The sequence below is a fragment of the Scyliorhinus torazame genome, chromosome 5, assembly GCF_047496885.1.
Source record: "Scyliorhinus torazame isolate Kashiwa2021f chromosome 5, sScyTor2.1, whole genome shotgun sequence".
Lineage (NCBI taxonomy): Eukaryota > Metazoa > Chordata > Chondrichthyes > Carcharhiniformes > Scyliorhinidae > Scyliorhinus > Scyliorhinus torazame.
The window spans coordinates 241,369,268-241,395,157 of record NC_092711.1 but is presented as its reverse complement, the minus strand read 5'-3'; the positions used below and the strand labels follow the sequence as shown (position 1 = coordinate 241,395,157).

Sequence of the window (25,890 nt, the reverse complement as noted above, 5' to 3'; positions counted from 1 at the left end):
CACTATTTGCTTCCACGGAGATATCAGTTATGTTGATACAAGTCAGTCAGGCATTTTGGTGCTTAAAACATTTCTTGATGATGACACCGACCGTTGGAGCACCTCTCGACTCCTCAAGTGGGCCACATGTTTATGAAAGATTTGTCACTCCACATCCACCAGGTATAAAAGGGGTTCAGTCTTAGAGACAATAATTCCAGGGATTCAGCTTGAACCACTACTGAAGTTTTTCACGTATTTAGCTTCATTAGCCATAATCACAAATTATCAAGCTGTACTATGTGAATCGTAGCTTGCTTTCTGATTATTTTGACTTGCTTCTACCCTCCCTGGCAAATTTAGAAACATGAGGCTCAGTCTCATTCTGAGACGATGTTTCATCAGCAATTCTGCTGATGGAACTCATAGTGTTGCACGTGGAATGGTACAATGGCTAAGGAGAAATTGCAAGATTTTTGTCTTCAAGGCTCCTCCTGACAGTTTCTTTGAGCCAGACTTGAAGGTTTGGACAACTCTCCCAGCTGGTTCATTTGATGCTGGAATGGTAAGGCACAGTTCTAATGTGTGTAATACCGTTGAGAGCAGTGAAGCTTTGGAACTCAACACTTGGGAATATGGTTCCATTATCTGATACCATGACTTCAGGTAATCCGTGAGTTGAGAAGCATTGGCGTAATCATTCAATGGTAACATGCGATGTAGGTGACTTCACCTCAAAAATGTCCATCCAATCAGAGTGTGCATCAGTCATGAACAAAAACATTGTGCCCAGAAATGAACTGATGTAGATTTGTACCCATGGCTAGCCAGGCCATTCCCAAGGGTGCACTCTGCCTGGTACAGGAATGACTCTTCTTGCTGCCCAGAGTATGATACCATCCTGACAACCAAATTCACTTTTGGGGGTAAATAATGGTTTCATTTCCTTGGAAACCGATTTATTTACCCATCCTGTAAGTATTTTGGACACTTTGGACAGAAGTGGATCTCGATTGGTCCAGTTCCTGATCTGCTTCACCGAGACTGGGAATGTGTCCAAAACATTTCATGCCATGATTATTTATTGTGGTACTGGAGTACAGGTGGTACTTTCTTGCAAGAGTAGGCGGTTAAGAGCATCCGCATTCGCTATATGTGTTTCAGGTCAGTGATTGAAAGTATATTCATAGGCGGACAGAATTAACGCCCATCGTTGAATTCCCACTGAGGTGATCGGCGGGATAGCTTTGCCCTCTTTGAAGAGACCCAAGAGCAGTTTATGGTCAGAAACAATGGTAATGTGTTTGCCATGTAAGTACTGGTGGTATTTCCTTCACTCCCATCTTGATTTGTGAGTAGCTTTGAGTAGTATTTTCGGCCTCTGAGAGACACATACCCTATCACAGTGGTCTCCAACCTTTTATCAATCATGGTACACCGTTATACTATAAAAATCTTGAGCCACACCTCCGATATTTTCCAAACGAAGTAGTTCCAAAGGGAGGAAATAGTGCCAACACAATCCGCAAAGTGCCCGGGAATGTAAGAATGATTGCAATAATGGTTAATATAGCCTACTCAAAGACAAGATTACTAGCACACATACAGGCTCTCTCAGCGGGACAATTTGAGTGTGTAACGTCCCTATGTTTACACCCAAGGTCTGCACACTTGCGGATATCAAGGTGATGAACATGAGAGCTTTTTTCATTTCTTGATCAGAACCTGTGTGGAAGAGGTGACTTCCAGCTGGAATTCAAAGTGAATGAAACTGAACGATTCAATTCCAAATCGGGTCCTCGTAATTTCCCAGGAGCAGATTATGGGTGAGAACTGGCCACAAAACAGGCTCATGGTGTCTGTCAGGGAAGGGCCCCTCCTCTGTCTATTTAAGGACATTTCAGCTTTTACTGGACTTCGGTTCAGAGAGGGAAAGGCTGACGCGGACAAAAATGGAAATGGACTTCTGGAGCACAGCTTGAGCTCAGAAAGAAGGAAGTAAATAGTGTTGTGGGACAGCCGGGGCAGAATGAATCAGTGGATAAGGATTCAGAGCCAGAGGAAGGTAGAGAGATGTTTGAAGGGAGGAATTTTCCGTAAAATAATTAGGGAAATATTTAAACTTAAATCTTCCACAACTTATGTTGAATAATTGATAAAGTAAGTAAAAAGAGCCTCAAACCTCTGTTTTCATAGAATCCCTATCGTGCAGAAGGAGGTTATTCGGCCCATCATCCCTTCGAAAAGGCAACCTACCTAGGCCCAATCCCCGCCCTAGTCCTGTTTTGATACCCAACCTTTGGACACTAAGGGGAAATTTAGCATATCCAATCCACCTAACCTGCGCATCTTTGGACTGTGGGAGGAAACCAGCGCACATCAGAAGAAACCCACGCAGACTCAGGGAGAAAGTACAAACTCCACACGGACAGTCATTCGAGGCTGGAATCGAACCTGGGTCCCTGGTGCTGTAAGGCAGCAGTGCTAACCACTGTGCCACCGTGATCGCATCCAACCATGTTGAAAAAAAATAGGGGATGACAGCGGACACTCTAGTACCTGTTCATTAGTAATAATCAGGACATTGTTAAATGACTGAAATGCAGCTAATGTTATTTCTCTATTTAAAACAGAAATAGAACAAATCTAAGAATCACTATTTTCTTCTAGGGTGACATAATTTGAACAACTACTATTGTCTTTTAACATTTATTTGCAGTTAAAAGGGGTCCCACATGTGTTAAATATGAAAACCATTAAAGAGGCCGATGTTCTGGCCTTTGCTTCCCAGATAGCCCGGCGGCGAATACTGCTGGCATGGAGGGACTCAAAACCCCCAAAGACCGGACTATGGCTTTCGGACATGTCAAGTTTTCTGGGTATGGAAAAAATCAAGTTCGCCTTGAGGGGATCTGTATTAGGGTTCGCCCGAAGGTGGCAACCATTCATCGACTTCTTCGCGGGAGAGTGTGAACTGTTGGTTTTCTGTTGATGTTTGCATAGTTCTGTAATCTGTAATTGTTTACAATGCCAAAAAATACCTCAATAAAATTGTTTGTTAAAAAAAAATCTGAAAACCATTGCAGTGTGATTTGATGTGTACATATTAATACAGATAACCGGCTGGATTCTGTGATTTTGAGACTAAGTGCTACTCCGGCGTGAGAACAGTGGCGTTTTACACCCGAAAAAATGGCCCGAAACCTCCGTCTGGTGGGGGACTAGCAGGCGTGCAGTGTAAAGCCCCCGAATCTAGCTGCAGATACGGCCAGAGAATTGACGGGTCCGTGGCCGCATATGTGCGCGGATTTGGTCTGCCAAATAGTGGCTCTCTTTGGACAGGCTCGCCAACCCCCACCAGTGCCCCCAGCACCCCCTGCCCTCAAATTGGCTCGCACCCCCCCCCCCGACTGTGGCAGCACTGGACTCAGTCCGCAGCCGCCACGCCGGGTTACCAAAAAAGAAAATAGCATGAGTGACCCACGCCGTTGATATCTCGGCCTATGGGGGGCAGAGCACCGGGAAGGGCCTCAGGTGACATCCTGAGGCTGTCCATATGGCGTGCGGCGTACTCTGAGTGTACGCTGTTTTGGAGGGGGCGAAGCATCGCAAAAGTGGTGCCAACGGGGATTCTCCAGCTGATCGCCAAACGTGATTTCTGTGTCGGAGACTGGAGAATCCCGCCCAACATTTTTACTTATCATCCCTGATGTAGATGACAAACTGACTGGGCCATTTTTAGTGATGGGCTCTGGGGAACTGGAGAAGATACCCTAGAAGGTAGGCTAGTCAATTGATGTTCTAATTGAGTGGGTGAATGCTATCGGTAGGCAAAATGCAACTGGCACTCCACAACTCAGAGAGCTGACAAAAGCATTGAATGTGGAAAAGAGATAAACATACTTTACTCTGATCTAGAATGATCCCATTAACCTCTTGAATAAAGACAGGATATGGACAATTGCGTACTTCACTTATTGTTCCGTTTACCGGATGAATCTATTTATTTTTTAATGCAGCTGGTGCGAGATCATCACATTGGAATTGGCAGAGATTGGTCTCGAATAGCAAATTGGAGACCATTTAAATCGAGATTCCTGGGAATACAGAGAAACACAAATATCTGGTATATTTGGCTGAAGAGAATTTAGTCCAAATGACTGGGGCTTTTCGGGTGGCTTGATGAAAGGATCTATACATGGGAGTGCCGGAGGCAGCAGCACACTTGCATCCTTCTCATGGTAAACCAGTGTGTCGCGGCACAGCGGTTGAGAGTAACTGCCCTATCAGCCTTTCAGAGCCATTGTCCATTTGTCTCATGGGACAACATTGCACCAACACCATATGCAGAAGCATTGCAGGTCAATACTAGTTCCTTAGAATGGGTTGAAGTGTCCTCACAGGTTTGAAGTATAGAACAATTGCTTTACTTTGTTGAAAGCTTCCTCCCGGGGAGCCTTCCAAGAACAACAGTGATGTTTCTTTAGCAGAATATGCCAGGGGCCAATACCATCTAGAAGTTTGGTATAAGAAAACACCCATAGTAGTTTACCATCCCAAAAACAATTTCAGTTGTGTTTGTGGGGGCTAGTGCCTCCTTTATCACCTTGGCTTTGTCTTCCATGGGGTGTAATCCTTGTGCATCTATACTGTGCCACAGGTGGGTCACCTCAATTGCTTGAAAGGTGCACTTCTCTTCATGGATTGTAGTTCTTATAACTGGATCGCCAAAGGATGAACATTTAGCAAGCTTAGAGGAGATGTTAAAGTGACTTTAGGAGGCTAGAGATGTTCTTATAACCCTTTGATTTTGCCTAATTCATCCTAGAAGACGTTCTCGTATTTTCTCATCAGTTTGGGCAGTTCCCCCTTCCCGCAGAGGAAAAATCTCAGCACAATTCAACTTGATTTTGTTAAGCCAATCACGGCCGAGATTGCTTGGTCCTTCACCTGTCACTATTATCACTGAGAGCTGGGTAACTGTTGTCCATAACTTACAAGAACAACTCCAACCTCCTGAAGTCACTTTAACCCCTCCCCTAAGTTTGCTAGATGTTCATCCTCTGTCGATCCAGTTATAAGAACTACAAACCATGATAGCCCCTGTAGCAAACTCTCCATTGTCCTTGGGAATATTTCACATGCTGAAGACATGCCAAAAGACAGGTGCATATCGTGGAATATGCCTTTGTGAATGTTTACCATGATGCACCCCTGGGAAGCATCATCTAATTCAAGTTGCTGGTCTGCGTGGCCCATATGCCTAATATTGACCCCTTGTCAGATTTGCATACAGGTCTTCAATTCTCGGGACGGGATATTTATCCAGTTTGGCAGCCTGATTAACTGTCAGCTTATAATTTTTCCAAATGGGGATGGTCTTGTCCGGTTTCAATACGGGGACTATAGGTGCTGCCCATTCCAAGAACTGAAGCAACTGGATAATTCCTCGTTCTTCTGACCTGTTTAACTCAGTATCCACTTTCTCTCATAAAGCACATGGTACAAGTCTTGCCCTAAAGGATCACGTCGTTGCCTTTGGATCCATGTGAATCTTAGTTTATAGCCCTTTGACTTTGCCTAATTCATCCTAGAAGATATTCTATTATCGCAGAGAGCTTGGTAACTGTTGTCCATAAACTTACAGGTACCACTGTGGTGCCTTTTATTTTTATTGCTTCTCCTATTTAAGTCTTCAACTCGACAAAAGTGCTCTTCAAGTTCAAAGGTTGGACTTCCTCTCTTAGCTACTGAAATGTATGCTGATGCCGCTGTATCCACTTCAAATGGGTCTATTTGCTCAAAAAGAGGCATTCAGGTGAGTACATCTTTTTCAGATTCGATTAAAACTCACAGGTGTCAGGCCAGAGGCGGTGTCAGGATAATTTATCCTCATTGCCAGATGTAAAGATGCATTTTCAGAGACTCCATTAGTGAGCACAAGAATAATTTATGAACAAGGATTGTACAGCAGCTGCATGGTCCCGACCGGTCACACAGGCCATCTGACCCTAACTCTGCTGCGTTGCCCTTAAAGGGACCATCACCACATCCCTACATGTTCCATTCTAACCAATTGTGATGAATGCGGGAATGTGAGATATATATTGCATTCTATGTTTTTGCTGCAGTAAGGGTTTAAAGCTCAGGTTGGTATGTGTATGTCTGCTGCCGTAATATTTTTAAAAAAGGCAGAACTATAGCTACAAGGAATAGTTAAAGCATGGTAAACTTTTAGGCCAATGGAATTTTGTTTATATGAAGAACGTTCCCTGGGGAGTAGATAATTAGAGACATTGGGCTGGATTCTCCGCTTTACGACGCCAGAAGCGAGAATCGCGATCAAGCAGAGAATCGCGTGAAATGTAAAAAATCCATTTTGCACCCGCCGCCGATTTCGCGCCATGCTCCGGACCATCACTGGTGGTGAAATCAAAGTTTAAGCTCCATGCAGGCGGATCCATGCAAAACCAACATTTGCATGGATTTTAATATCATTAATGGCTTGGACACCACGTGCGAAATTCTACGGTATCGGCACAATGTCCGCCATCGTGTCACCCCAAAGGTGCGGAATCCTCCGCCCCTTGACCGGCCGAGTCCTAACATTGAGGGGCTAGGCTCGCGCCGGACTGATTTCCGCCCTGCCAGCTGGCGGAAGTGCCCCACCAGCTGGCGCGGAAATGACATTGCCGGGCGGCGCATGCGCGGGAGCATTAGCGGACGCTCATGGCATCCCTGCACATGCGCTGGGGAGGGAGTCTCTTCCGCCCCCGCCATGGTGGACACCGTGGCAAAGGCGAAAGGAAAAGAATGCCCCCACGGCACAGGCCTGTCCGTGGATCGGTGGGCCCCGATCGCGGGCCAGGCCACCGTGGGGGCACCCCCCCGGGGCCAGGTCGCCCCGCGCCCCCCCCCAGGACCCCGGAGCCCGCCCGCGCCGCCTTGTCGCGCCGGTAAGATAGGTGGTTTAATCCATTCCGGCGGGACAGGCATTCTAGCAGCGGGACTTCGGCCCATCCGGGCCGGAGAATCGCGGGGGGGGGGCCCGCCAACCGGCGCGATTCCCGCCCCCACCGAATTTCCGGTGCCGTAGAATTCGGCAAACGGCGGGGGCGGGATTCACGCCAGCCCCCAGCGATTCTCCGACCCGGCGGGGGGCCGGAGAATCTCGCCCCACATGTTCCACTTCTCCACGATGCTCCCCCCCCTTTATGTTGAAGTGTAAGTATTTACTCACGAGGCCTTGCCGTCCTGGTTGTGGAGGTGGAATAGGAGGCTAAACAAATTCTGAAAAAGTTTCAAAACCTGTCAGGCTTTCTGGGGGGTGGATGCCTGGGCCGGGTGAGTTGAGGGGAACTACTTGCTGCCAGGTCCATGGACTCAGGCTGCCCCCCTTGAGATTGGGGTGGACTGGCGCAGACTGCCATTGCTGCAGTATGTGTTTTAAACACACCCCTCTGGTGCTACTTACAGGCTCTTGGCTGCTCATATTGCTGAGTCCTGACTGTGTCCTTTCAATGCTCAGAGAGCCTCTGGTCACCTGGGAGCCCATCTAGGCTGCCCTTCTGGACACTCTTATACCCCAGCTGTCTCGTGGCACAGTTGGTAGCCTCACAGCACCAGGGACCCGGGTTTGATTCTGACCTTGGTGGACTGTCCATGTGGACTCTGCACATTCTCCCCTTTCCTTCAGTTGCTCCAATTTCCTCCCGCAGTCCAAAGATGTGCAAGTTAGGTGGATTGGCCATGCTAAATTGCTGCGTAGTGTGAAAGGTTAGGCGGTGTTATGGGGATGGAACGGGGGAGTGGGCCTGGGTAGTGTGCTCTTTCAGAGTGTTAGTGCAGATTCAGTGGTGTGAATGGCCTACCTCTGCACAGAAACTAATCTATGATGGCCATGGCCAAGCTCTATCAGGGGTCTAACAGGTATTGGCCCTCCAAGAAGCACTGCCCCACTGATGAGGAAGCAGGGCATCAGCAGAGCTCACCTCAAACAAAGGACACCTGCATCATGGCCTTTGAACTCCTCCCTGGTTCTTTGCTCCTCTCAGGACAGAGCCCTCAACAATAATCCGCACCCCTCAGGATCAACATCTATCTCCTGCTGCTAAGGCTGGCAGTGCTGATTGCCACTGCCACCACTTCCCAGGCACTGTTCAGGAGAGCAATCTTGAGCCTGCGGCCCACCCTGGGGAAGATGGTGTCTCTCCTCTCCTCACAGGCATGGAGTTGTGGGCCCACCTCGGACTCCCGAACTGTGGGGCCAGTTTTCTCTGAGTCACCTTCATGACTGATGTGATTGTGTGGTAAGTGGAGTGCTTAAAAACGGTTCCAGCAGTCAGTCTCTTTTGGCGCTAATTCCGGCCCCAGCGGTTACAACGCCTACTGGGCCAGGAATTTCTCTCAATTTGAGCCGGCAGAATGCTGGTCCATTTGCAAGTACCGACTCACTTACCGAATAGCACCCACAACGGAAGTACGAATTGCACACTATTCGGCCCCAGTGGGAATGCTTAGTGTCCCAAACTGAGAATTCCGGCAATTGAGGTTGGCCTTAGTAAGCCAATGTAGTTAAAGGGAAGACCCAGGAGTTGAAGGAGTCAGGTGTTGAGTTTCAGTTTTGAATTTCAGTTCAGTTTTGATCTGTCTGTGAACAGTCTAGCAGCTGCTCTCAAAGCAGTTTAGTTAAGAAGATTTTTGCCTGTGAACAGAACAGAGGTTTCCAAAAAGGCTAGCAGTTAAACAATAGTTTGACTCAGGCAAGAGTCTGACAGCTGATTGCTGGAGGACCTCTCTCTCAAGGTGGTTAATCCAAGACATCTCTTTACAGCAAGTATCCCTGGGTTGGTTAATTGTATTAAAAAGTGGATTTTGACCTGGGATGGGTTTTGCTTGATTGGAGATAAATAATAGGAGTTAGTGTTTCATGTTATTGTTAAACATTGTTTAACTGGTAGCTGTAAGCTATTTTCTTTAAGAGGTTAAAGATAGTAATACTGTGTTGATAATAATGTTTGTTTTAATGTACCATATCCTAAGTTATGCATGGAATCACTCCTGGGACGAAATATCCTTTCCTCACTCTTGTACAAATAAAAAGTATTAGGGTTTCTGTCCCGTATCCTATCAACTGTTAAGGGTCTGGTCCGGGATCAATGTTATTTTTTCTCCATTATTGAATAAACAATACTTGCAGCTTCCACCCTGGCAGACTGCTGCTTCCTTTTCTGTGGCGTTTCCCCTCGTGTTTTAGGCTCCCACATCTGTTTTTAGATAGTATGCTTCCACTTAACAATTCTTAGAGTTTCCTTTCCCTAGATGGAGCACTTCTAGGAAAATGTGCTTGGATTTGGATGATTCAGAGTTGTCATTCTCTCTGAGGTTTGCAGTCAGCAAGTAAACAACCTTTTCTAGCCTGCAAGGTCAGGTGGAGTCCTGTCAATATATGACTAACATGATGTTAGGGACTAGGTTACATGCTGGCACAAAACTTCGAAAGATCATACCTCACATAATTTATACAATCTGCCCACACATTAAATGCTCAAAGAATGACTTTGTCAGAAAACCAATATACTTTTGTGTTTACCACATAGTATTGATTAGTTGCCATTATGAAATACATACTGTTCTCTGGATTTTCTTTTCTTTTAATGCTACCATTAATATATTTTAACTTGCATTAAAAAAAGTCTGTTTTAAAAAAATAGTTTCATGGGATGAGGCTAGCATTAATTGCACATCCCTAATTTTTAAAAATTCGTCCTTGGGGTGAGGGTGTCGCTGGCTGGCCCAGCATTTGTTGCCCATCCCTAATTACCCTTGAACTGAGAGACTTACTAGGCCATTTCAGAGGCTTGTCAGTTAAGAGTCAACCTCATTGCTGTGTGGGTCTGCAGTCACATGTAGGCCAGACCAGGTAAGGACGGCAGATTTCCTTCCCTGAAAGACAATCGGCAATTGTTTCATGGTCATTGTTGTACTTTTAATTCCGTATTTTTATTGAATTCAAATTTCACCATCTGCCATGGCGGGATTCGAACCTGGGATCCCAGAGCATTACCCTGGGTCGCTGGATTACTAGTCTAGTGGCAATACCACCACATCACCGCCTCCCCTAAAATACCTTCAGAAGGTATTTGGAAGCTATCTTCTTGAACTGCAGCAGTCCATATGGTGTAGGCACACCCATAGTGCTGCTGGGGAGTTTGAGCATCTTAATCCAGCAATAGTAAAGGAATGGCTATGGAGTTCCAAGTGAGGTATGGGGTTTGGAGGGAAACTTGCAGATGGTGGGGTTCACATGTATCTGCACCCCTTATCATTCCACGTGATAGAGGTTGCAGGTTTGGATGCCAATGTCAAATAAGATTTGGTGAGTTGCTGCAGTGTATCATGTATGCAACACACATTGCTGCCACTATAGATTCCTTTGTTGCAGAGGGAGTGAACATTCAGGCGGGTGGATAGGATGTTAATCAAATGGGCTGCTTTGTCCTAGATGGTGTCGAGCTTCTTTTTTTAAATATAAATTTAGAATACAAAATTCATTTTTTCCAATTAAGGGGCAATTTAGCGTGGCCAATCCACCTCCCCTGCACATCTTTTGGGTTGTGGGGGCGAAATCCAGGCAAACACGGGGAGAATGTGCAAACTCCACACGGACAGTGACCCAGAGCCAGTATCGAACCTGGGACCCCGGCGCCGTGAGGCAGCAATGCGCCACCATGCTGCCCTGGTGTCGAGCTTCTTGAGTGTTGTTGGAGCTACACTCATCCAGGGAAGTGGACAGTATTTCACAACAGTCTTGACTTGTGCCTTGTAAATAGTGAACAGGCTTTGTGGAGTCAGGAAGTGAGTTACTCTCTGCAGAATTACCAGCCTCTTACCCTTTCTTAAAGTATTTATATGGCGAGTCCCATTCAGTTTCTGGCCATTGGTACCCACTCAGCCCCCTGGGTGTTGATAGTGAGTGATTTAGCGATGGTAATGTCATTGAATGTTAAGGAGAGATGGTTAGAAGTGAGCATTGTCTGCCACTTGTGTGATGCAAATTTTGCAAGACGCTATCCTGCCCCATTACATGTTATCACCATTGGTGACTGGAACCCATTCCCATGTGGCCATTTTGTATTGCTTAATGTACTGCTTGATTTTCTGCATTCTATCTTGATATTTTCACCTAAACATAGTTGATATTGTGATCCACTGTATGCACCAACCCAAAAATGTATTTATTTATGTGCATTGTCATTGAACCAAGCAATAGCCTCGTCAGTGGCTAGGTGAATTCTTTAAGTCTACTTTCATGTTTAGTAGGTGGACACCCCTCAATAATGAGAGTCATTGTTTGAACTGCAATACAGCTGTGGCTGGATGGTCTTACCACCCAATTAGCAGGGTGGTAGTGCAGTGCTCACACCTACCTTTACTGTCATGGTAAGGTGTCTTACAACACCAGGTTAAAGTCCAACAGGTTTGTTTGGAATCAGGTGAGTTCATGGACAGATGAGTCTGGGACAATGGATAAGGGAATACTAGATCCAGTGAGTTTTCCCTCCTGTTTGTTCCCTCACCAACTACTGTAGGTTGAGTCTGGAAGATGTGTCCTTCAGGACTTGCCAGCTCAGTCAGTAGTCATTCTAGCTAGCCACTCTTGATGGCAGACATTGAATTACCTACCTTGAGTACATTCTTTGCCCTGACCACCTCGAAGTTTCCTCCATGAGGTGGTTAACATGGAGGAGTACTGATTCATTAGTCGAAGAAGGGCAGTATTCTTAAGCAGCAGGAGATTTCATCATTGTTATTATTTTCCATTGTATTACATACCATGATAATACATCCTTATCACAATAATGAGTATAAGGATACACTTTCCTCTTAATTCTCTTCTCTTTAGTACTGCTCTATATTTTTAATTGCATTGTACTTTCATTCTCTTGGCTCATCAGGAATGCCCCTAAGTGGAAAAGTTAATCTTTTGTAAATCAGTTCCATATTTTGTTAGATTTTCAAAGTAGATTTACTTCATTTGGTAGCAGTGGCATGTCAGCTAGTTTCTAAAATTATACATATGCCATTTCCAGGAAGTGCGTTCATTTGAGTTGATCAGAGTGCATGACATCGAATCACTTAATGCTAACTTAAAAACATAAAATATACTTGGAGCAGTCCGGTTTAGGGTACATTTGGTGGATTGTTTCTTGCTGGTTGCAGTGCCGAGATTGACACTGCTATTTAACGGCACTTAGCAGGTTTTTGGGTCTCGGGGAGTTTCTCCCCATCGAGGCCACATTTAGGCAGCTTTCATGCACTAGGGAGCTGGGCTCACCAGTCGGACTGGCTCCTCACAATCGGGATGCCATTTTGAAATGCGGCCCCTATCTCTACATAGTATCATTATCTAGGTCGTGCCCAGCTAGGACGTGATCCAGATTGTGCTGAATGCTACGAGTCAGCTGCTCGCCGCCGAGCCCAATTTGGTTGTGATAAGTGGCTGTGGCGTGCGTGTGGCGTGCATATGGAGCACGTGTGGTGCACATATGGCATGTGTGTGTGTGTGTGGGTGGCATGTGTGCATGGTAGTACGGGTGCGTGTGTGGGTGGCACGCACGTGTGGTGGCATGCGTGAGTGGCATGCATGTGTGGGTGCCATGTGTGTGTGGGCAGCAAGTGTGGGCAGCGTGTTCGGGCGGCGTGTGTGGGCGGCGTGTGCGTACGGCATGTGTGTGCAAGTGTGTACCAGTGCTGGAGGAGTCTACAGCAAAAAGCCAGCTTGTATCTCTGATTTTTGAAGTCAGCCTGGTCAACAAAGACCATGGCTAAAACAGAAACAGGGAAGCTTCTCAGCTAAACTGCAGAACACTCCAATCTCAAAACCAACTGGAAATTGGAATCACAGTGGCTGAAATGCTCAAACATCTACTCCTCATGAATCAAGGACTTTTTCGTATATTTTATTATTTCCTTATTTCGGACTCTGTTCGGACCACTGATATGTATGAATGTATGTGCGTACTTTACCATTTTGGTGCCTTTAGTGGTCAATAAACTCACTCTAATTCTGACTCAAGAAGGCTTAGTTAATTTGGCTCCTTTTGAAGCATAAATATTGGGACTGGGGAAAGGGAAAGGGACCTGTTGATGGGAAGGATCTTTTTTAGATTAATCTTGCTGCCACAGCAGAAGGGTTCAATAAAGAAAGGTAACCAGCTCTTCCTCCCTCACAGGACACAACAGTTGGGGATGTCCAATCCAGATGATAAAAATTGAGGTATCTCTCCCATGTTAACAAATTTGGGGAAGCTCACCTGGGAAATGGTAGTAACAGCATATTCCAAAGGAATTGGACTACCATGCCTGTTTAGTCATTGTTGCAGCACAAGTAATCACATTTTGATGATTCGTCTCAGAAACATTGGACCCATTTCAAATTTGCAGAAACTAACAAGAGACAGTGTTCTTTCATCCTCCTCAGGGGGTTTGAGTATTTGTTACTTGTATATTCTGGTTGGCTGGCAGTTTCCCATTGTCTTGATAGTTCCTTTTTGAAGTGGGCCTTGACATTTCCAGGTGAAATTTCCATGAGCAATCATGTCAGGGCTTGTCTGCAGTGCAATCCATATAGGAACTTAATGATCAACTTACATTTTCAGACATCAGGTGACATGTGCCAGCCTTCTTTAGTCAGTGCTTTTTCTTGTCTTTAAATAAAGTCCCTTGTAAACAGTTCAGTGTGGGGCAGCACGGTGGCGCAGTGGGTTAGCCCTGCTGCCTCACGTCGCCGAGGTCCCGGGTTCGATCCCGGCTCTGGGTCACTGTCCGTGTGGAGTTTGCACATTCTCCCTGTGTTTACGTGGGTTTCGCCCCCCACAACCAAAAGATGAGCAGGCTAGGTGGATTGGCCATGCTAAATTGCCCCTTAATTGGAAAAATGAATTGGGTATTCTAAATTTATTTTAAAAAACAGTTGTGTGTTTTTGGTTCGCTGGTGAAATTATCGGTTGATATCATTGTCACAATTTCCCATCGTCGTGACACCATCAACTTAGGAAGAACAAAGTTAAACAATATACTTTTCTTGTTTCATGCCCACAGGTCTGAACCAGATGAGCATAGACGGGATTAAAGCATTCTCATTCTATCAGTAACAACAAAAATTCACAATCTTCGCCTTCCAGGTTCTATCAGTTTTCTTTTCTGGGGTACAAGGGAATATTGTTTGCTGCCCTTAAGCTCTGATGGCATTCTAGATAAAAAATGTTTCAGGACAGGTGCTAGTATGACATTAGTAATGATGAGTTGCACCTTAAAAGTTCAAAAAAGACAATCTGGACCAGCATCTCATGCACTACTGGGGGATTGAGTCATTTTTGGAGCAGCTATTTTTCTGATTAAATGTTAAAGCAATCTGCTCTCTCTAGCGCACATAAAAAATCTCATGGCATTAATTGAAGAACAGCAAGGGAGTTTTGCCAACTTGACCAGCAAACACCAACATTACATGGATGACCACATCATTTATCTCGCTGCTGTTTGTGGGACCTTACTGCTGCATTTCCTCACATTCCAACAGGAGCCACAGTTCAAAACACCTCATTGGCTGTTAGGCTTTGGTACATCCTGAAGTTAGAAATGGCATCAAATAAATGCAAGTTCTTTCATTAACCTATCAGGAATGGTTGCAGATTAAGTATAATTTTATTGAATATACCTGACTCAGAAAGAGCAAAGCCGGAGTGCATACAACTATTGACCCCAACATTGCTCAATTATTGCATGAATTATAATGATGTTTTACAAAAGAGTAACAACGTGTTCTTAAAGGAGGTGCAGTTGACCATGATCCTTTTATGCATTGTCCTTCCAATTGTGAATTTATCTGTTTTTCTATATTTCATAAGTCCAATTAATATTTCCTTGCCAGTCTTATAAGCTTACATGAAAAAGGCCCGTTTTTGAGTTCCACTTTCAGCATCGACTGTCAGGATCGCGATTCTTCAGATTTCTGAATACATAGCCAGACCTGTCAAGATTCATCCATTTGGAGTAAGATTCACTTGTCTCGGCTTTGAAAAATAAACTATTGCAATGCATCTTCTCTTAACAAAAATCAACACAGCTCTATACACTTAAATGGATTTACAATTGGTCTCCAGGCTTTAGGTTATAAATCACACTCCATCAAATAGCTTATCCTTGAAGCCTCTGCATATCAAGGATGCATTTGAGATTCATTGAATGGGTGTAAATAAAATTTGGCATACTGGCTGACTTCACTGTCAGCACTTGCACCAGACCAGAAGCACGATACTAGAATCAATTTCTAATCATTCGTCACCAGCATTCTCAACATTATGCTGTCACTGCAGAAGCACACAGTGTGCAAACAAAATAAGAAAAAAAGCAGGTTACAAAACATAGAATACCACAACCATTTTGTGGCTTTAAAGAGCTGAGTGTGGTTGGATTTATGCGATACATTTTCAGCAGATTATCAAAATGTAACAACCATTTGTTCCTCAACATCATCAAAAAGTGCGAGGTGAATCTTTGGGAAAGGGCAAGAATCAGAAGATTTTTGCAACATTTTTAACATGATCATAAGAATACTTCACAAAATAACATTGCATTTCTATATCGAAATTTAAAAAACATTTATCCAAATCTTTCTTATGGAGAGCGTGCCCTTTTATTCACTGGACGAAATATAGTTTTTGATGGAAAACATTGTCCATTTGGAGCAATCATATTTTGGTCCGGGCACCATGCTCAATAGGGGCTTTATGTTCATGCGGGATTGACATTCCTTAAAGCCAAACTGCGCCTCTTAAAGGGGAGGTGTATTCTGGCTGCTGGGAGGTGAATTCTGGTTGCTGGGAGTGTCAAAGCTGTTCGACCCCAGAATAATGGCACGAAAGGGAAGGCAGCATGCTGCAAGGTCCTCCGATGCAGTGCTGGCAGCCTTCATGGAGGGGGTGGTTAGGAGGGGAAAGATCTGCTCTCCATAGGATTCTATGAGTTCCTCCAGTTCGAGGGCTGGATATTACTGTGGCAGAGAACCACAGGTAGCTGCACCTAGCTGGAAGGGGTAACAGGCATAGATATAGATTCTATGATCTATGATTTATGTAAATTGATGGAGGAGATAGTTGCAGCATAAAGGGATAACGCTAAATATGTAAATAGACAGTTTATATTACCAGTAATGTAAAGAGTTGTTAGAATTCCAGTTGATGTTACAACTGGACTGGAAGATCCCAGAATGAAACCCTGGCTCAAAAGACTGTCAGTGGAATTCTCTGTCTGCGGGATCCTCTGCTCCGCCGGCAGCGCACTCATACCCACAGGTTTCCTGATGGAAACCCCATTGGCGGCTGCGGGAATGGGGAATCCTGCTGCCGGTGGGGGCGTACCGCGCTGGAAAATACAGCTGGCAGACGGGAGAATACTGCTCAGTAGGAACAGAGTCACAGGACCGTTAATCAGATTTAACAACAAGAAAAAAAATTATTAAATATGGGAAGTCGGATTATAGAATACACCTTTACTCTACCCTTAGTTTAACAATTAAACACAGATTTTAGGATTAACATGGATTACAATATGCGCCTTAATCTACAATGTTCTAATTAACACAACATCCCTTTTAAGCACACAAACTGACTGTGGGCAAATACACTCTCCACTCTGTACTCCAAGTGAATGTTTGTGGATGTCGCCTCAGAATCCCTCCAGATGATTGTCATGTGAGGGTTTTCAAACTCCACTCCCAAGACATGCTTTAAAATCTTCTCTTATAAGTAGGTTTTCCCTTAGCTGTTTTCATTCTGGAATGTAGACCGGGGCCAGGCGCCAGGTCGGAGAATCCCCCTGGGGGGGCGTGAGAATTGCGTCCCGACGCCGGCTTCACCATTGTCCGGTACCATTTTTCGGGCGCCCATGGGATCGCTGCCACGCCGGTCGGGGGCCGTTGACAGCGGCCCCCCTGGCGGTTCTACGGTTCCCGATGGGCTGAGTTGCCGACGAGTTTGGCTGAGTCTTGCCGGCATAGGATACTCACCTCCCACACGGCGGGACTTGGAAGGTGAGTGTGCGGGGACTGTCCTGGAGGATGGGCGGGGAGATCTGACCCCGGGGGGGAGGGAGGGGGGGGTGCACGGTGACCTGGCTCGCAATCGGGGCCTACTGATCGGCGGGAAGGCTATTTTACTCCGCACCATGTCCCTGTAGGGCTCCGCCATATTGCCCGGGGGCCGGTGCGGAGAAGGGAACCCCGAACATGCGTGGAAATACGCCAGCCATCCTGCGCATGTGTGGAGATACGCCGGCCGTTCTGCGCATGCGTGGACTCGCGCGGGCCGTTCTGCACGGCCCGCGTGTCATGTGAGAGAACCTTAAGACATGGATGTTTAAGCAATTTACCTTTAAGAAAACAGTGATGTCAGAGAGTGGGTGGAGCTGAGGTCAGGTCAGCCATTTTGCAGTTTGGCTTTGCAGTTTGAAAAGTGCCTGGCTGGTTTTGCTGAGAGCAGTTTAAAAGTGCCTGGCTGTTTTGCTATACTGAGGTTTGCTTTGTATGATTCGTTTTCAGGGTCCAGCTCCAGGGCCTTCTTGTAGTCATCAACTGCCTCACTGTATTTGTTCAGACTAGCCAGGGCCAACCCCATTCGGCCGTAAGTTTTGCTGTAGCTCGGGTCAAAAGCGATTGCTTTTTCACAGTCTTGCACTGCTCCAGTATAGTTTCCTAATTTACTCAACGCTGCTGCCCTGTTGCAATAATAAACTGCATTGCCCGGATTCAATTCAATGGCTTTTGAGTAATAATCTACAGCTCTCTGGTAATTTTCTACTTTCATTTGCTCATTTCCTTCAGTTTTCAGCTGCTCAGCTTTTGAGATATCTTCAAGCGTTGGAGAAGTAGGCACAGAGTCCACAATCACATGAGGTATCTCCTCACCAACAGCAGTCGTGAAAATCTCTGGGAGTGTCCGAGACACAGCAAGATCCTCATTTTCCACGGAGATGCCAAATGCGGTCTCTAAACACTGGACCACAACCTCTCACGTCTCTTGAGCATCTGAAGTCAGGTCCCCAGACTGGAGTTGGCCCTGGCTAGTCTGAACAAATACAGTGAGGCAGTTGATAACAAACAAGAACAAAGAAATGTACAGCACAGGAACAGGCCCTTCGGCCCTCCAAGCCCGTGCCGACCATACTGCCCGACTAAACTACAATCTTCTACACTTCCTGGGTCCGTATCCTTCTATTCCCATCCTATTCATATATTTGTCAAGATGCCCCTTAAATGTCCCTATCGTCCCTGCTTCCACTACCTCCTCCGGTAGCGAGTTCCAGGCACCCACTACCCTTTGCGTAAAAAACTTGCCTCGTACATCTACTCTAAACCTTGCCCCTCTCACCTTAAACCTATGCCCCCTAGTAATTGACCCCTCTACCCTGGGGAAAAGCCTCTGACTATCCACTCTGTCTATGCCCCTCATAATTTTGTATACCTCTATCAGGTCGCCCCTCAACCTCCTTCGTTCCAGTGAGAACAAACCGAGTTTATTCAATCGCTCCTCATAGCTTATGCCCTCTATACCAGGCAACATTCTGGTAAATCTCTTCTGCACCCTCTCTAAAGCCTCCACATCCTTCTGGTAGTGTGGCGACCAGAATTGAACACTATACTCCAAGTGTGGCCTAACTAAGGTTCTATACAGCTGCAACATGACTTGCCAATTCTTATACTCAATGCCCCAGCCAATGAAGGCAAGCATGCCGTATGCCTTCTTGACTACCTTCTCCACCTGTGTTGCCCCTTTCAATGACCTGTGGACCTGTACTCCTAGATCTCTTTGACTTTCAATACTCTTGAGGGTTCTACCATTCACTGTATATTCACTGATGACTACAAGAAGGCCCTGGAGCTGGACCCTGAAAATGAATCATACAAAGCAAACCTCAGTATAGCAAAACAGCCAGGCACTTTTAAACTGCTCTCAGCAAAACCAGCCACGCACTTTTCAAACTGCAAAACCAAACTGCAAAATGGCTGACCTGACCTCACCTACACCCACTCTCTGACATCACTGTTTTCTTAACGGTACATTGCTTAAACATCCATGTCTTAAGGTTGTCTCACATGACACGGAATAACCCGGGCTTCATGAATATGGCATCAAATCTAATGCAGAATTCGCAAGTACAACAATTAATGTCTGAAATGATGTCGGGTGGTGGAGCAGGACCTACTGCAGGAGGAGTCAATGATATTGCAGGCCTCATCCAAGCAAAACAGCCAGGTACTTTTAAACTGCTCTCAGCAAAACCAGCTAGGCACTTTTCAAACTGCAAAACCAAACTGCAAAATGGCTGACCTGAGCTCAGCTCCACCCACTCTCTGACATCACTGTTTTCTTAAAGGTACATTGCTTAAACATCCATGTCTTAAGGTTCTCTCACATGACAACTGGCTGGAGCTGCGGGGACGACTCCGGCGGCAACCTAGCCCCCAAGAAAGGTGAGAATTCCTCACTTTCGGGGGCTGTTGACGCCAGAGCCCTGGCGCCGGTTTTCACGCCGGCGTGGGGACACAACCCCATTATTAGATAATCTCGCCCCAGGCTTTCCAAATGACATTTTTAAGCAAAGCTTCTACTCCACGTTTAATGGTGAATCCAGTCTAGGATTTTACATTCCCCCTTTTTAGGATTCCTTTGTCATAACTGTTTTACACAAGCCCCAACATCCAGCCACTGATTTTCATAGTTACTTCAACTCATGTTCCATGGGATGTAGTAAAATGTCACAAACCTGACAATCATTTCAGATACCTCTCTGGTGTCTCAGCCTTCTTCTCAGCTCTATCTGTCTTTACTGAACAGTGCTCTGTTCTAGTACATTTAATCTCAGACCTCTTGGAAACGTCTCTTCTTTTCTCTAGGTTCCTTAACTAGCTGCTCTTTAGATCTCTGCATTTATTTTTTAAACCATTACTCCATGGTATGGCTTTTCTCCGAACAAAGCTGATAGAGATGTTCCCTCTCAAACCCTCTAAACCAACTGCTACCAGCAGAGCTGTGAGAGCTCACATCTCTCTCACTGCCTATCATTAACTGCTTTGGCTTCCAGTTAAAACTAAGAACAAAGTAAAGCCCTTCCCTCTGGAAAGTGGCTTCCTGTTGCTAGCCGTAATCTCTCTAAACACAATAGCGACATAGTTGGAACTGAACCAATCTTCACACATACAAACATCTTTTTCCAGCATGAATCTAACTGTATGCTTTACTCTTCTAGGCACAGAGACTATACCTTATTTTTAATGTTTACCAATATAAATATAAATCTCTTAAATCCCTAACAGGGTTAATAGTAAATATGTAAATAGACAGTCTACATAAGTGATGTAAGATGACATGACAGCGTATGCTGATAGATCCTTCTATATTAAGCCTCTTGCTAGCCGTACTGTACATAGTTTGTAGACTGTTCAATAAAAGGTAAGATTTACCAACACCTTGCCTCCGGCAGGATCTATCATTCCTCTACATCTAAGATCCACAATGAAAATAATAGATGGTGACAGTGAAAAACATAATGGAAGAAACAGAAAGTAAGAGAGTTCAGTGATTGGAAGAGCCAGCAAGGCAAACCAACTGTGGGACAAGGATAGCATGGGAGTATGCTGAGAGATATTCTATTTGAAGCCTGGCACTAGCCCTGTACTGTCAGATTTCTGTACATAGTAGGATGTTCAATAAAAGGTAATGAACCTCACCTAAAACCCGTCAGGGATATCAATGGAGCAGGAGCAGCCACGACTGAAGCCATAACTGGAAGTGGGGCTGATATCATTAAGGTTAATCCTCTTTTTCACATCAACTTTTCCTTGTTGTACGATCACTTCTGGGTTTAAGGATGCACTTGTTCTCCAATGCTCCCCTCATGGCAAATGTACCCTTTTGCCTTCCTGCTTTCAAATAACCAAGAACAGGAAGTTTGTCAAGCAGTGTCACAGGAGCAAGTAGAAGACAACAAGTTTTAAAAAAATTTGTTCATGGGACGTGGGCGTTGCATTCTGTGCCAGCACTTATTGCCCAACCCTCATTCCCATTAATGGGGCAGTTAACCATCAACTGCATTGCTGTGGGTCTGGATTCACAGACCAGGTAAGGGCAGCAGATTTCCTTCCCTAAAGGACATTAGTGAACCAGATGGGGTTTTACGACAATCGACGATGGTTTCATGGTCATCACTAGATTTTTAATTCTAAATTTTAATTGAATTCAAATTTCACCATCCGCAGTGGAGGAATGTGACCCAGAGTACTCTGGGTATCTAGATTACTAGTCCAGTGACACTACCACTATGCCACCACCTCCTCTGACGATGAAGTAACAACCTCACCTATTCTCAGATTCGAGACAACAACTCAGCTACTGCAGGCACTTTAAATGATAGCTAAGCACTTTGAATTTTAAAATAAGGAGTTGTGTAATATTGCCAACGTGTACTGTAAAGAAAAAAGGTATTGAGTCATCACACACCTGGGTTTCTGACAAAAACGAGGAAAAGTTTATTAGGTGTTGCATATATGAAGTAAGATGGAGAACTGAAGCCCACACAAAACACTCTGCTGATGTCACTACAGATCATGTGATGTGCCACTAGCAGGGTGTATTCCCAGATACATAACAAGTTGCTTTGTGAGGAGCCAGTGCAGGTCAGGAAGAACAGAGGTGGTGATGGGAGAATGGGACTCAGTGTAAATAAGGACATGAGCAGCAGAGTATTGGATGAAATCAAGTTTATTGAGGTAAGTATGTGAGAGGATGATCAGCAGTTGTTGAGATAGACGTGTGAGTTAACAAAGGCAACTAACCTGCAAGTAGTTTATCCCTTTAGATAGCACCAGTAGGAGGGGGGAATGGGGTGGAGAGGGATTTTCCTACCTACTTCTGTATGCAATTTCAGCTGTGTGACGATAGGGCCTTAGTTGGAATGGATTTGAAAGTGGTGGTGCTAGAGTGAATTAGAGTTACGTGCTACTGACATCACAATCTGCTTACTTCTCATGTATGTTCCGATCACCCTGTCCAATGTGATCTGTTCAAAATGACATCCAGCGCATCTCACACAGAAGTGTGCCCACGTGGCAAAGCATACATGCATGAGCCTGATATGATGCATATAGAATCGGAAGTACAGGTGCTAAATAATCTAATTTTGGGGCATTTGCCTTTCATGCATGAATTGCACAGTATTTTAGTTGAACATACACAGACAAGACCTTTTTGGTGAAACTGAAGGGGAATGACAAATTCATTTAGTTTAGATAACATAGCTATATACTGGTGGAAGCAACAGTATATTTGAAAATTCTGTATTATCCACCTGTACTTCTGTATCATCTGTCTTTTGAGATGTTTTTGTGTCTTAAGTGTCATAAGAACATAAGAACTAGGAGCAGGAGTAGGCCATCTGGCCACTCGAGCCTGCTCCGCCACTCAATGAGATCATGGCTGATCTTTGTGGACTCAGCTCCACTCTCCGGCCCGTACACCATGTCCCCGAATCCCTTTATTCTTTAGAAAGGTATCTATCTTTTTCTTAAAAACGTTTAAAGAAGGAGCCTCAACTGCTTCACTGGGCAAGGAATTCCAGAGATTCACAACCCTTTGGGTGAAGAAGTTCCTCCTAAACTCGGTCCTAAATCTACTTCCCCTTATTTTGAGGCTATGCCCCCTAGTTCTGCTTTCCCCGACCAGTGGAAACAACCTGCCTGCATCTATCCTATCTATTCCCTTCATAATTTTATATGTTTCAATAAGATCCCCCCGCATCTTTCTAAACTCCAATGTCGTGTTGGGTGTTCCGCTATACAAACGAACCAACACGGTTGTAGATGGTACAACTCTGTTTTATTACTCTTGATAACAACATCGGTTAACTCGTAGCTGTGGTTCGTACTTTACCCGTTAACCTGTGGACCCAGCCCTAACACTATCTTAGAGAGGCACTCAGCACATGGTGTATGTCTGAGTGGCACGCTGTGAGCTCTGTGCTCTGAGCTATCTCCTGCAGGAATGAGCGGGAACTGTGGTGTTCCATGTTTTATAGTGTGTGTGTTCTCACTGGTGATTGGCTGTGATGTTGCGTGTGTGTTGATTGGTCCGTTGATCTGTCCATCAGTGTGTGTGTGTGATTGCACCATGATATGTTTATGAATATCATGACATTAAGCTCTTCTCAAAAGAAACTCAGAACATCTTGGATTAATTGTTATGTTATAAGGGAAATCTGTCAAGTGTATGACAAGGTTGCTTGTTGACTTTGATAAAATTACACAGTGGTTGCTTTAAGACACTTCAATAGACATCACTATCATGAAAACCCTCTGTTGGCAACTTCCCAAAGCCATGCGGAATGCCAAGGCGTGTTGGCGTATGAAGAAATCATTCACCCTCAACTTCAGGGTTGTAAAGTATTGCTGTTTGATGAGGTATGCATCAATATGCAACTGAATGATGTTAATAACCTGATTGATGCATCCAGGGTCAACAAGGGCCCATTTTACAATGAATATATATGCTACAAATGCCACATTTCACCAAAGTGTCATTATGAATATCCAGCTTCTTTGACATAAATATTAGTTATGTTGCCTTCTCCACTCCAATAAGAAAAACATGCATTCACATAGCACCATTCACAACTACCAGACATCTTAAAGCAGTTACAACCAATTAAATACATTTGAAGTATAGTCACTGTTATAATTTAAGAAATGTGGCAGCCAATCTGAACTCAGCAAGCTTCCCACAACCTGTAATGTGATAATAACCGAATAATCTGTTTTGGCCATGTTGATTAAGGGACAAATATTGACCAGGACATTGGAGATAAATTCTCTGCTCTTCTTTGAAACGGGATCCATGGGATCTTTTGTATCCTCCTGTATGTGCAGACCGTGCCTCTGTTTGACATCTCATCTGAAAGGTGACACTTCGAACAATGCACCACACCCGCAAAACTGAACTGGAGTGTCAGCATTGATTTTTGTGCACATGTTTTGGAGTGAGATTTAAATCCAGAACCTTCTGGCTTAGAGGCTTGAGGGCTATCAACTAAGGCAAGGCTGACCCTTCAATTCAATTCAATCGTTACACTACCTCCTCCCCGACCACCCTGTTCCACCTCCAAAGGTCTGTGTAACACCAGAGTGACGGTTCTGTGTCGAGAGCCTTGGCATCTGTCTGGGACCCAGCTCAGTCCTGGGATCCAGCTACCTCCAACTACTGTCACCCTTAGATGTTCCTGCTTCCACCTGATGTGCAATAGCAACTGTGCGGTGCTCACCAGATTGTGCCCTAGAAGCCTGACCACTCATGTCATCCACCGAGGTGTATGTGGGGGTGATAGCTGTGACGTCGCGATGATGTTCTTCTCGGAGCTTTCCTCCGAGGTGGTCTCTTGGGTGGCAGGTGGGGGAAAGACTCCAGATGGCCCGGCCTCCTCAGATGGAGATCCGCGAGATTTTGGACATGTGGTCATTGAGAGGGGTGGATCATTTTGTTTGACATGGACAACTCACTTGAGGACTCAAATCTTTGGTACTCTCTGTCCATGCAGAAAACGGGAATATTTACCTGATTATTATAGTTGCACCACCATTATTCTTCTTCAGTTACAAAGACACCTTGAATCTGTTTCTATCTGACCAAATTAGATAGAAAGACATATAAATAGCAAACATCAAGAGAAGCTTCTAAGAAATTATAAATCTGAAGGGACTTGTTAAGCATCATCAATTCTAACGCACATACTCCTCTGACTTACAGGAACAATCATCACAAACCAATATTTGTGCTGGGTATATCTTGTAATAACCAGCAAAGAAAGCAACAGATGATCTACCATAGCCTAAATGCACATCGCATGACATTTTTAGGAGTAATCAGATTGGCCAGATACTTAAAATTGATGTTAATATCCTACAATAATTAACTTCAGTTACAATGAATGAAGATAATGAATGGAAGAAAATTATTTCAAAAGTAAATGTGCAATTAAGGAAAATATATAATTTAATGACTTTCTTGGCCATTAAGAGTTCCATTCAAAGATTTAATGATACTATTTTCTTCAGTGTGGTATTCACACACTTCATCCTATAAAAATCTATTTTATTGTACTCAGCGACTGGAAGCTCCATTGAGTGTGGATGCTGGTTTGTTACATTGATTACTTCATTCATGTTAATTCCTGCATTCCTTATGTCTCCCACAATCCGTTGATTAATATTAATTCAACCTTGCATAAAGCATTAATTTCTGCGCTCTTCAACTCCTTTACTTCATCAGTTATGCAGCCTGCTATTTCTTTTCTCGTTTGGTCCATGTTTACATTTTGCATTAGTTACACTCCTCAAGCAAGTTTATAAGGTATTTCAAATCTTAGGGGTAAAAATCAATAGTGCAAAACAGGCAATAGTGAATAATTTTATACGACTTCCACATTAAAGTCAGTGGACAAAAAACATCATGCAGAGTATAAAGTGCACTGCTGATTTGGGATGGTCCATTTTGGGTCTCCTAGAGTCCTAGCCAACATTTATCCCTTAATCCCTTTTCCTACCAAAGTGGATAACTTCACAATGTTTCACATTATATTATTCCATCTGCGAAGTTCTTGCTCACTCACTTAGACTGTCTAAATCTCTTTGATGCCTAATTGCATCCTCCTCACAACTTATATTCCCGTCAAGTTTTGTGTCATCAGCAAACTTAAAAAAATTATATTTGGCTCCCACATCCAAATCATAAAAACAAGGCATAATTTTCATTTTAGACAGGTTTCGTGGAGTGATTCCTGCCAGGTGTTTGGGCATGCGCCAGATCA

At 44.5% G+C, this 25,890-nt stretch overlaps 1 protein-coding gene and 1 pseudogene across 1 annotated transcript in view; one reads left to right on the top strand and one right to left on the bottom strand.

The window, feature by feature from the left end:
- Positions 1-25,389, bottom strand: part of LOC140418111 (small glutamine-rich tetratricopeptide repeat-containing protein beta-like) — a 198,205-nt pseudogene extending 172,816 nt beyond the window's left edge.
- The window catches only part of LOC140420984 (kelch-like protein 4), a 564,196-nt gene that overhangs the window by 42,582 nt on the left and 495,724 nt on the right, over positions 1-25,890 (top strand). The gene's annotated exons all lie outside the window — the stretch shown is intronic.